This window comes from Haematobia irritans, chromosome 1 (assembly GCF_050003625.1).
Source record: "Haematobia irritans isolate KBUSLIRL chromosome 1, ASM5000362v1, whole genome shotgun sequence".
NCBI lineage: Eukaryota > Metazoa > Arthropoda > Insecta > Diptera > Muscidae > Haematobia > Haematobia irritans.
The window spans coordinates 138,772,372-138,786,049 of NC_134397.1; the positions used below are offsets into that span (position 1 = coordinate 138,772,372).

At 34.7% G+C, this 13,678-nt stretch overlaps 1 protein-coding gene across 5 annotated transcripts in view; it reads left to right on the forward strand.

The window, feature by feature from the left end:
* The window catches only part of Ctns (lysosomal cystine transporter cystinosin), a 70,137-nt gene that overhangs the window by 31,948 nt on the left and 24,511 nt on the right, over positions 1 to 13,678 (forward strand). The gene's annotated exons all lie outside the window — the stretch shown is intronic.

Consider the following 13,678-nt stretch of genomic DNA (forward strand, 5'->3'; position numbering starts at 1 on the left):
TGTTCTCTAATGATCATGCAAAAATTGGTCCACATCGACCCATAATTATATATAGCCCCCATATAAGCCGATCCCCAGATTTGACCTCCGGAGCCTCTTAGAGGAGCAAAATTCATCCGATCCGGTTGAAATTTGGTACGTGGTGTTAGTATATGGTCTCTAACAACCATGCAAGAATTGGTCCATATCGGTCCATAATTATATATAGCCCCCATATAAATCGAACCCCAGATTTGTCCTCCGGAGCCTCTTGGAGAAGCAAAATTCATCCGATCCGGTTGAAATTTGCAACGTGGTGTTAGTATAAGGCCGCTAATAACCATGCCAAAATTGGTCCGTATCGGTCTATAGGTATATATAGCCGATCCACAATCACACAAAAATTGGTCCATATCGGTTCATAATCATGGTTGCCACTCGAGCCAAAAATAATCTACCAAAATTTTATTTTTATAGAAAACATTGTCAAAATTTTATTTCTATAGAAAACATTGTCAAAATGTTATTTCTATAGAAAATTTTGTCAAAATTGTATTTCTATAGAAATTTTTTTCCAAATTTTATTTCTATAGAAAATTTTGTCAAAATGTTATTTCTATAGAAATTTTTTTCCAAATTTTATTTCTATAGAAAATTGTTTCCAAATTTAACTTCTATAGAAAATGTTGTCAACATTTTATTTTATCAAAATTGTATTTCTATAGAAACTTTAAACATAATTATATACGTATTTAATCGGCATTTTTAGTTTAATATATACCATGTATGGACTATGTGGTATATATTACGGTGTTAGGAAGTTTAAAGATACCTTGCCATCGGCAAGTGTTACCGCAACCCAAGTAATTCGATTGTGGATGATAGTCTTCAGTAGAAGTTTCTACGCAATCCATGGTGGAGGGTACATAAGCTTCGGCCTGGCCGAACTTACGGCCATATAAACTTGTTATAATTACAAACTATTCTTATCTTTCTTTACCAGGTTAATAGGTACCACTATGTTTGTAACTTGCGATAATTTTTTGAACATTTGCCATGACCACAATTTCTCTTAGAACTTTTCTATATATGTTATAAGAGTACGAACATTGGGGGTATATGAGTACGAACTTTGTCATTCCGTTTGCAACGCATCGGTCGGAGCCTCCGTGGTGCAATGCTTAGCATGCATACAAAAGGTTGTGGGTTGGATCTCTGCTTTCCAGCAGTGGATTATCCCCTCTCAGTAATGCTGTTGACATTTCTGAGTGTTTCAAAACTTCTCTAAGTGGTTTCACAGCAATGTGAAACTCCGTTCAGACTCGGCTATAAAAAGGAGGTCCTTGTTATTTAGCTAACATTGAATCGGGCAGCACTCAGTGATAAGAGGGAAGTTGATCACTGTGGTATCACAATGAACTGAATAGTCTAAGTGAGCCTGAAATATCGGGATGCCACATAACCTAACCTAACCTAACTTGCTTGATATTATCAGATGTCGGTGAAAATTCACCGGGGTTAAGGTTACTTTAACCAATACCATGTATATGGTATGAACATTTTATGACAGAACGAGTGTACATCTTGTGTCTTGTTATCTTGTCTACAGTTTATAGTTAAAACAATTGTGATTTTTTTATGCCAAATATCTATCTTATCTTTTCTGCTATTACAATAAATTTCCATTAGCAAACACACCCCCTACATTAATGTGGAGTGGGTTTGGTGTCACACATTCTACAAGTTTCTATCAGGCATTCCTTCGGTAATTTGTACATTTAACTATTAAGACTTAGCTTACGAAACAGGTACACTTAAAAAAGTTTACTTGGATCTAAAGATTTTGACCTTCCTTTAAGGATTCTGGCATTTTTAAGGTGCTATATAAAATTAAAATTAGATTTGATTTATTGAATTTTCATTAATTTTTTTGCGATACATTTACTGCCTGTTTGTGGAATTTTCGTTCGCCTCGATATGACATCCATGGCAAAATTCAGGATTTTCGAGAAAATATATCTAAAATTATTTTAGTTTCAATATAGGCGGACGATTCGTCTCGAGTCGATTTTGTGTTTCATAAACAGGCAGTAAAAGTACAAATAGTTTAAAAATCCAAATTATGACAGATATTTAAAAGCTAAAAATGGACTTTTTAATTTCCAATGATTTTAAACCAAAGTTGCAAAATTCTCAAAATGAGTCTTCAATCCAAAGGTTCAATATCTCAGTTGAATTGAAAAAGGGTTTTCTTTATTTAAAGAAAAGTTTACCTTAATTAAAAGACATACAAATTTAACATAGACACCTAAATTGCAATGTTTGGTGTCTTAAACTTAATGAAAAAGTCTTTAAATCAAATGTTATGAACTTTCCATTATTTTTTTTTTAGTTTAAAGAAATTTGTCTTTAATATTGTGTAAATTAGGTTTCATAAAATTTAGTTTGCATATTTTTTCATATTAGTTCAATAGTTTTTTTTTTTCAATGTAATTAACTTACACCCTAACAAACGCTTCTGTAACATATACTCCCAAACACATATATTTTCAGGATTTGTCCAAACAAAAGATTGTTTGTATTGTTTAAACATGTTATGTTTCACTTAGACTATATATTTTTAAGGTGCCAATTAGTTACTTCCATTTTTAACTTGTAGCAAAATGCAATAAACATACTTGTATTGGATTACAAATAAAAAAAAATAATTTATTTGAATGTTATACTCCACATATTTATTTATAAACAAACTATAAAAGTCAACAAGCAATAACGAACATTTCCGTTTTACATATTCCTTCATGTTGGACTGTTAGCCATATCTCTCTTATTCGCCATTTTTAGTTTTTCTTTATACTCTCTTGGTCTCTCCTTCTAAACACATATATGTTTATAGGCAATTTCTATATTAATATGTGTTTGTATCCACACATATTATATTAAAAAAATATTATGTCCCAAACATAATATATTCTAACGTATTAACATATATGTCGCAAACATGTTAACAGGTTGGCTGATAAGTCCCCGGTCTAACAAAGAAAAACACATTTTTTTGTCAAAATTCGTTTTTATTATTCAACATAGTTCCCTTCAAGAGCGATACAACGATTATAATTTTTTGGTAGTACTCCTTCGGTTTTGTCTCAAAATAGGCCTCAGTTTCGGCGATCACCTCTTCATTGCCGCCAAATTTTTTCCCTGCGAGCATCCTTTTGAGGTCTGAGAACAAGAAAAAGTCGCTGGGGGCCAGATCTGGAGAATACGGTGGGTGGGAAAGCAATTCGAAGCCCAATTCATGAATTTTTGCCATCGTTCTCAATGACTTGTGGCACGGTGCGTTGTCTTGGTGGAACAACACTTTTTTCTTCTTCATATGGGGCCGTTTTGCTGCGATTTCGACCTTCAAACGCTCCAATAACGCCATACAATAGTCACCGTTGATGGTTTTTCCCTTCTCAAGATAATCGATAAAAATTGTTCCATACGCATCCCAAAAAATAGAGGCCATTACTTTGCCAGCGGACTTTTGAGTCTTTCCACGCTTCGGAGACGGTTCACCGGTCGCTGTCCACTCAGCCGATTGAACTCAGGAGTGTAGTGATGAAGCCATGTTTCATCCATTGTCACATATCGACGGAAAATCTCGGGTGTATCACGAGTTAACAGCTGCAAACACCGCTTAGAATCATCAACACGTTGTTGTTTTTGGTCAAATGTGAGCTCGCGCGGCACCCATTTTGCACTGAGCTTCCGCATATACAAATATCGATGAATGATATCACCAACGCGTTCCATTGATATCTTTAAGGCCTCTGCTATCTCTATCAACTTCATTTTACGGCCATTCAAAATCATTTTGTGGATTTTTTTCGATGTTTTCGTCGGTAACTACCTCTTTCGGGCGTCCATTGCGTTCACCGTCCTCCGTGCTCATTTCACCACGCTTGAATTTTGCATACCAATAATTTTTTTTCCCTGGAACAGAGTCAGGAAACTCATTATCAAGCCAAGTTTTTGCTTCCACCGTATTTTTTCCCTTCAGAAAACAGTATTTTATCAAAACACGAAATTCCTTTTTTTCCATTTTTTTTCACAATAACAAAAGTTGCTTCACAAAAGACGCTCTATCTCACAAACTAATTGACTTACAGACGTCAAATTTTGACACGAATCATTTGAAGGTTGGTACTATAAAAAAATATGCGTTTAATACTAGAGACGCCATCTATGTGCCAGACCGGGGACTTATCAACCAACCTGTTATGCTAGTTTATGAACATTATATATTTGCACTTAAAAATATTGTGTTAAAAATTTGAGTTCCAAACATATAATTTCTATACCAAAACATACGCAAAACGTCCGTGTAATTGCAAGTTACTGGACTTTTACGTCGTACGTTCTTTGTAGGTTTATATTTTGGGTTCAGTAACTCGAAAGCTAATTTACATTAGCATATGAATAAAAAAATTAATGTTTATTGAAAACCCAATACAAATGTTAATATTAAATGCTTTTCCAAACAAGTATTCAATAAATTGTTACTATTAAATATTTATTGGTCGATGAGAGTAACGTTAGACTATCTCTCTTTGTTGTATTTTTGCCGGACGACAATGACTCTTATAGGAAACTTAATTTAAATAAAAACCTTAATACATTGATAAAAATTCAGTACATTTTTTATTGATGTCGTTTTTTCTTGGAGTTAGGAGATTCAAAAAAATACTAAATCAAAAAAAATTTAATCTTTACAAATTCAACAACAATAACTAAACCTTTAATGAAGGCTAAAAGTATTTGGATTTGTTATCATGAAAAAAATAATAATTTTTGAATTGTTGTTTTCACTGACTGGTCCAAATATACCTAGCATAGATTTTCGAATTAAATTATATTTGGATCGTACATAATATTAAAATATTGGAATGGAATTATTTTTGTATTTTTAACCCTTTTATATCTTTTTATCTTATTATATCTTTTAAGATATAATCATAAAAATTCTTACGTCTTAAGATTTTAACCGAATTCTATGCAATCAAGTTTGTTGTATTTAATACATCATAGCGCTATTTTTAAAAATATATTTTTTCCGGAAAATTTGTTGTACTTGAGTAATCTGCAGAAAAAAAAAATCATATCAAAAAAATCAAAATCAAATCTGCAGTCAAAAATAAAATCAAAACAAGTATATACGGCCGTAAGTTCGGCCAGGCCGAATCTTATGTACCCTCCACCATGGATTGCTTCTACGAAACTTCTACGAAAGATTGTCATCCACAATCGAATTACTTGGGTTGTGGTATCTTAAAACTTCTTAACATCGTTTTCTAAATTGTGAGTTAGTCCATACGTGGTATATATCAAAGTTATGTATAGGTAAGTCTACAAATAATTACGAATCGATATGGACTTTTTGCACGATACGTAGAGAGTCAGAATTGAAATATGGGGGTCGCTTATATGGGGGCTATATACAATTTTTGTGTGATTGGGGATCGATTTATCTGAGGGCTATATAAAGGGTGATTCTTTTGAGGTTAGGATTTTCATGCATTAGTATTTGACAGATCACGTGGGATTTCAGACATGGTGTCAAAGAGAAAGATGCTCAGTATGCTTTGACATTTCATCATGAATAGACTTACTAACGAGCAACGCTTGCAAATCATTGAATTTTATTACCAAAATCAGTGTTCGGTTCGAAATGTGTTTCGCGCTTTACGTCCGATTTATGGTCTACATAATCGACCAAGTGAGCAAACAATTAATGCGATTGTGACCAAGTTTCGCACTCAGTTTACTTTATTGGACATTAAACCAACCACACGAATGCGTACAGTGCGTACAGAAGAGAATATTGCGTCTGTTTCTGAGAGTGTTGCTGAAGACCGTGAAATGTCGATTCGTCGCCGTTCGCAGCAATTGGGTTTGTGTTATTGGACCACATGGAAGATTTTACGCAAAGATCTTGGTGTAAAACCGTATAAAATACAGCTCGTGCAAGAACTGAAGCCGAACGATCTGCCACAACGTCGAATTTTCAGTGAATGGGCCCTAGAAAAGTTGGCAGAAAATCCGCTTTTTTATCGACAAATTTTGTTCAGCGATGAGGCTCATTTCTGGTTGAATGGCTACGTAAATAAGCAAAATTGCCGCATTTGGAGTGAAGAGCAACCAGAAGCCGTTCAAGAACTGCCCATGCATCCCGAAAAATGCACTGTTTGGTGTGGTTTGTACGCTGGTGGAATCATTGGACCGTATTTTTTCAAAGATGCTGTTGGACGCAACGTTACGGTGAATGGCGATCGCTATCGTTCGATGCTAACAAACTTTTTGTTGCCAAAAATGGAAGAACTGAACTTGGTTGACATGTGGTTTCAACAAGATGGCGCTACATGCCACACAGCTCGCGATTCTATGGCCATTTTGAGGGAAAACTTCGGAGAACAATTCATCTCAAGAAATGGACCGGTAAGTTGGCCACCAAGATCATGCGATTTGACGCCTTTAGACTATTTTTTGTGGGGCTACGTCAAGTCTAAAGTCTACAGAAATAAGCCAGCAACTATTCCAGCTTTGGAAGACAACATTTCCGAAGAAATTCGGGCTATTCCGGCCGAAATGCTCGAAAAAGTTGCCCAAAATTGGACTTTCCGAATGGACCACCTAAGACGCAGCCGCGGTCAACATTTAAATGAAATTATCTTCAAAAAGTAAATGTCATGGACCAATCTAAAAAAGTTATCAAGCTCTTAACAAATCACCCTTTATAACTATAGACCGATATGGACCTAGTTAGGCATTCTTGTTAACGGCCATATACTAGCACAATGTACCAAATTTCAACTGACTCGGATGAAATTTGCTCCTCCAAGAGTCTCCAAAACCAAATCTCGGGATCGGTTTATATGGGGGCTATATATGATTATGGACTGATATTGACCACTTTTGGCATGGTTGTTATATATCATATACTACCACCACGTACCAAATTTCAACCATATCGGATGAATTTTGCTTCTCCGAAAGGTACCGGAGGTCAAATCTGGGGATCGGTTTATATGGGAGCTATATATAATTATGGACTGATATGAATTCCTGCATGGTTTTTGGGAGCCACCGTGGTGCAATGGTTAGCATGTCCGCCTTACATACACAAGGTCGTGGGTTCGATTCCTGCTACGACCGAACACCAAAAAGTTTTTCAGCGGTGGATTATCCCACCTCAGTAATGCTGGTCACATTTCTGAGGGTTTCAAAGCTTCTCTAAGTGGTTTCACTGGAATGTGGAACGCCGTTCGGACTCGGCTATAAAAAGGAGGTCCCTTGTCATTGAGCTTAACATGGAATCGGGCAGCACTCAGTGATAAGAGAGAAGTTCACCACTGTGGTATCACAATGGACTGAATAGTCTAAGTGAGCCTGATACATCGGGCTGCCACATAACCTAACCTAACCTAACCATGGTTGTTGGATACCATATACTAACATCACGTACCAAATTTCAACCGAATCGGATGAATTTTGCTTTTCCAAGGGGCTCCGGAGGTCAAATCTGGGGATCGGTTTATATGGGGCCTATATATAATTAGGACCGATTTCGACCAATTTTTGCATGAGTGTTTGAGGCCATATATTAACACCACGTACCAAATTTCAACTGAATCAGATGCATTTTGGTCTTCCAAGAGGCTCCGGAGGTCAAATCTGGTGATCGGTTTATATGACCACCATATACCAAATTTCAGCCGGATCGGATAAAATTTGCTTCTTTTAGGGGCTCCGCAAGCCAAAACGGGGGATCGGTTTATATGGGGGCTATATATAATTATGGACCGATGTGGACCAATTTTTGCATGGTTGTTAGAAACCATATACTAACACTATGTACCAAATGTACCCGGATCGGATGAAATTTGCTTCTCTTAGAGGAGCCGAAATCATATTTGGGGGTCCTTAATTTAATTCGCACCGTATTTTTTTAAATTACAAGAACTATTTTTGCAAAACAAAAAAACACATATTTTTTTTTAATTTGGTATGCATATTTACTTTATTTACCATTTTGCATATTATATATATTTTTCAGAGGAATCGGTGACCTTGTGCTTTTAGGGGTTAAATCGCAAAATCTGGGTCTGCAGGTTACTAAAAAGCTTGCCTATTCCATCAATAATATAATTAAATAAATTATATAAAAATGTCGTGTTACTCTTCTTTTCCTGTAAGGCATACAATGTGGAAACAACATTTAATTACAACAGGTGTAATATAATTGCGTGGACAAGTTTTTTCTTTAATGGTATTCTAAGAATGTGGAAGTAATTCAATATCAATACTAAGTAGTATGAAGTATAAATTGTTAAAGATTTCATATGTGCAATAATAAATGAAAAATGTTTAGTTTTTATACAAATACAATTTATTTGTGCAACGTGTAAATTTATGTTCTAGTCTTATAAAGAAATTTTATTGAAAACATTTTTTTCTTATTTTATTTGCACTTTTGTACGTTACTAAAATACATAAACTAAATCTTTACTTAACATTTGATTTGACAGAAAATACATACTTAAATTTTTAGTCATAGAAAAATATTTATATGTGCAAAATTATATTTTAGCTATATGTCAAAATAAAATTAAGATAGTTTGATTAACTAATACGATATAGTACTGCCCTTGTTTCACTGAAAAAAATATTGACGTGGTATTAAAGATTACGCAACCTAAATTTTAGGATGCGAAATTTATAAAATATTCAGGACACATTTCTTTAAAATAATGAAAAAAATAAAATAAAATGAAATAAAATTTATAATCTTTGCTTCAAATTTTTTTTTCATTAAATTTAGGACACAAATTTTGTAAATTTGCGTCCCTCCGTTAAAGTTGCATGTCTTTGAACTTAGGCTAATTTTCCTTAAAGTAAAGAAAGACATTTCTGATTTAAAGAAATTGTCCTTAAATTAACTGAAATATTGAAACTTTAGATTTAAGATAAAAGCGCTTCAAATATAGGCTAAGACTTATTTTGAGGATTTAGCGTCTTTGGTTTAAAGTTTTTTTTTTTGGAATTAAGAAAACATTTTTTACTTTGAAGTATCCGTTATAAATTTGATTTTTAAATTGGCATTTGTTTTTACGTGAGTACCTTTTTAATAAACCGCGAAAAGAGAATGCAAATTTGATAAATGAGATCTGTATCCTAATTTTAATTTTATTGGTCCTAGATTTAAAGCCAGATAGGTCGCTAAAATATTTCTTTATTTTAAAGAAGCCGCATCTTTGGCTCGGAATCAATACCAAAATCCTTAAGGGAAGGTCAAAATCTTTGGATCCAAGTAAACTTTTTTTTGAGTGTTATTAGAACTTAATAATCGGCATAGAACATACCAAGTTTTTCAGAGTTGCCATATCGATTTTATCCCATTCTGCCGTAATTGCAGACTTCAGTTCTTTGGGTGTTGTATATTGCTTGGACTTCGCAAATACCTTAGCGGATAATATGCCCCAGAGATCTTCTATAGGATTTAGATCGGGACTTAGCACTGGCCAGTCCAGTAAAGGTATATCACGAGACTTAAAAAAGTTTTTTTTGTGAGGCGTGCAACATGGATGGGAGCATTATCTTTTTGGAAAGTCTAAACTTTACCATGTAACTCATCTGCAAAATCTATTAAATTATTCTCCCATAAATCTACATACATCTGCGTTCATTTTAGTGGGAACAAAACATATTTTAGATTTTCATCGTGCTCCAAAAGCTGCCCATACCATAAGAGCTGCACCCCGTGGGTGCGTTTGACGAGGGTACCAAGAATCTCGCCAATATTTGCGATGGCCGTTTCGAACTCTTCGTCCCTAAACTTGTATTTTTCAGCAAAAGAAATGTTTCATCTTAGGGCATACACTGGTAGTAAAATTTTCCTTGTGTGGATATATTTTTAAAGCGCCATTTGGTTACTTCCATTATTTTACTTGCAGCATATTCTCTAGGTCTCTCTTTCTAACCACAAATATATTTATAGGCTATTTCCAAATTAATATATGTTTGTATCTAAGCATATTATGTTTACAAACATTTTATGTTCCAAACATAATATGTTGTAACATATTATCATATATGTCCCAAACATGTTATGCTAGTTCATGAACATTATATGCTTGCACTTAAAAATATTATGTTAAAAAATTTGAGTTCCAAACATATAATTTTTACACCCAAACATATGAAAAACAGTCTTTTTCGTCCGTGTAGTCACATTCAGACCAAATTCTATTTTTCTTTCTCTGCAGTTCATATTTTCATTGGCAGCAAGTTGGCGAATATGTCGCTTTGTCCTTTGGTCAAGGGTTAGAATGCGCCAACTGCGTTTAGCACAACCATAGTTTCGTTAAGTAACGTCCTTTGCATATATATATTATCAGGATTGGTCCAAACAAAATATTGTTTGTATTGTTCAAACATATTATGTTTCACCTTAGGCATATGTTACACTGATAGAAAGAACTTTTAATGAAATTTTCTTTGTGTGTATATATTTTTAAGGCGCCAATTGGTTATTTTAATATTTTTATTTGCAGCATACTCTCTCTTTCTAAACACATATATGTTTATAAGCAATTAATTAATATATGTTTGCATCTACACATATTATATTAAAAAATTGTATGTCCCAAACATAATATGTTCCAACTTATTAACATACATGTCGCATACATGTTATGTTAGTTTGTGAACATTATATGATTGCACTCAAAAATAATGTGCTAAAACTTTTAGTTCCAAACATATAATTTTTACACTGAAACATATGAAAATCAGTCTTTTTCGTCCGTGTATTAAAGATTCTGTAAATAAATATGATTGGCTATGGCGATTAGAGAGCCAAATGTCAACAGCATCGGATGAAATTTTTCCTCCATGAGTCTTAAGAAGTCAAATTTCGGGTTCGCTTTATATGGGGACTATATATAATTATGGAAGGATATTGGCGAATTTTTGCATGGTTGTTAGAAGGCATATACTAATATTACGAGGTAAATTTCAACCGGATCGGATGAAATTTGCTCTTCCAAGAGCAAGAGCACATTGGTGAACGTCTCTCTTATCTCTGAGTGCTGCCCGGTTCCATGTTAAACTCAATGACAAGGGACCTCCTTTTTATAGCCGAGTCCGAACGGCATTCCACATTGCAGTGAATCCACTTAGAGAAGTTTTTAAACCCTCAGAAATGTCACCAGTCGGATAATTCACCACTGAAAAACTTTTTGGTGTTCGAACCCACGACATTCTACTGAACTGAGATCAATTTGTCCTCAAAAATCGGAATATTCATTTTTATACCCTCCACCATAGGATGGGGTATATTAACTTTGTCATTCCGTTTGTAACATATCGAAATGGGTCGTGGTGAAATTCTGAGTCGATCTGAGCATGTCCGTCCGTCCGTCCGTCCGTCCGTCCGTCTGTTGAAATCACGCTATCTTCCGAACGAAACAAGCTATCAACTTGAAACTTGGCACAAGTAGTGGTTATTGATGTATGTCGGATGGTATTGCAAATGGGCCATATCGGTCCATTTTTACGTATAGCCCCCATATAAACGGACCCCCAAATTTGGCTTGTAGACCCTCTAAGAGAAGCAAATTTCATCCGATCCGGCTGAAATTTGGTACATAGTGTTAGTATATGGTCTCTAACAACCATGCAAAAATTGGTTCACATCGGTCCATAATTATATATAGCCCCCATATAAACCGATCCCCCGATTTGGCTTTCGGAGCCTCTAAGAGAAGCAAATTTCATCCGATCCGGCTGAAATTTGGTACATTATGTTAGTATATAGTTTTTAACAATCATGCAAAAATTGGTCCACATCGGTCCATAATTATATATAGCCCCCATATAAACCGATCCCCAGATTTGGCTTGCGGAGCCTCTAAGAGAAGAAAATTTCATCCGATCCGGCTGAAATTTGGTACATGGTGTTAGTATATGGCCTCAAATACCCATGCAAAAATTGGTCGAAATCGGTCCATAATTATATATAGCCCCCATATAAACCGATCTCCAGATTTGACCTCCGGAGCCCCCTGAAAGAGCAAAATTCATCCGATTCGGTTAAAATTTGGTACGTGATGTTATTATATGGTATCCAACAACCATGCATGAATTGGTTCATATCAGTCCATAATTATATGTAGCCCCATATAGACTGATCCCCAGATTTGACCTCCGGTGCCTTTTGGAGAAGCAAAATTCATCCGATCTGATTGAAATTTGGTACGCGGTTTTACTATATGATATTTAACAACCATGCCAAAAGTGGTCCATATCAGTCCATAATCATATATAGCCCCCATATAAACCGATCCCGAGATTTGGTTTTGCAACCTCTTGGATGAACAAATTTCATCCGAGTCAGTTGAAATTTGGTACATTGTGCTAGTATATGGCCGTTAACAACCATGCCTAACTAGGTCCATTTCGGTCTATAGTTATATATAGCCCTCAGATAAATCGATCCCCAATCACACAAAAATTGGTCCGTATAAAGTTCATAAATGTATATAGCCCCCATATAAGCGTTACCCATATTTCAATTCTGGCTCCCTACGTACCGTGAAAAAGTCCATATCGATTCATTATTATTTGTAGACTTACATACATTTTTGTCTAATATATACCACGTGTGGACTAACTCACAATTTAGAAAACGATTTAAGATACCATAACCCAAGTAATTCGATTGTGTATAACAGTCTTTCGTAGAAGTTTCTACGCAATCCATGGTAGAGGGTACATAAGATTCGGCCTGGGCGAACTTACGGCCGTTTATACTTGTTTTGAATTCGTTCTTAAATTCAGTGTTTTTTTTTTTAAATGACTATAAAGTTATAAAGTATTGAAAAATATGAAATGTCCTTCAAGACTTTATTTTAAGGACACGTTGTATTGAAGCATGGCATAATTTTATACTTGAAGTTTTAGATTTTGGACTTTGATGAAAAGAGTAGATGAATAAATTTAAATATGTTTCTCAGTATCAAGTACACAAAACTCAAATTTTAAAATTGCGTCTTGAAAGCAGTATTAGTGTAATTCTCCACTTCTCCACTCTCGAAATCAATACCAAATTCATAAAAGTAAAGATATCATTGTTGAAAACCGACAATCGTTTTTTTTTCGGTGTACCCTAACCTATAGTACTCCGTTCCTCAGAAGCGGCATTGGGCATTGAAATATCTAATTATGAAATATTCATTAATGTTTACAGATTCTTAAGTACTGCAACTTTCATTTTCACTTTTTATTCGCATTAGGAAATAAGTTTACCTACAAAGCTAGTCATTCGATGTCTCGAGGCTATAAAAATACAATAACATACAACAATCACAACAGTCAGTCATTATAATAAAAATTAAAGTGCGTCTAACATATCTTGGCAAATATTTGTCGATTAACAATTTGGGAACGCCACAAAGTGAAACAGAATAATAAATACGCCGTGTGTTGGCAACTCAATGGGTTTCTTCAATTCGGGCGAAATTTGTTTGATAGATTTTGCTTAAATGAATTATAGGGCAATTAAATGGATTTGTTAAATAAATGTTTATCAATTTAAACAATAGCAGATATTGATTGATAGTCGTTCACCGTATCGATGCTCGCACTGATAACGATT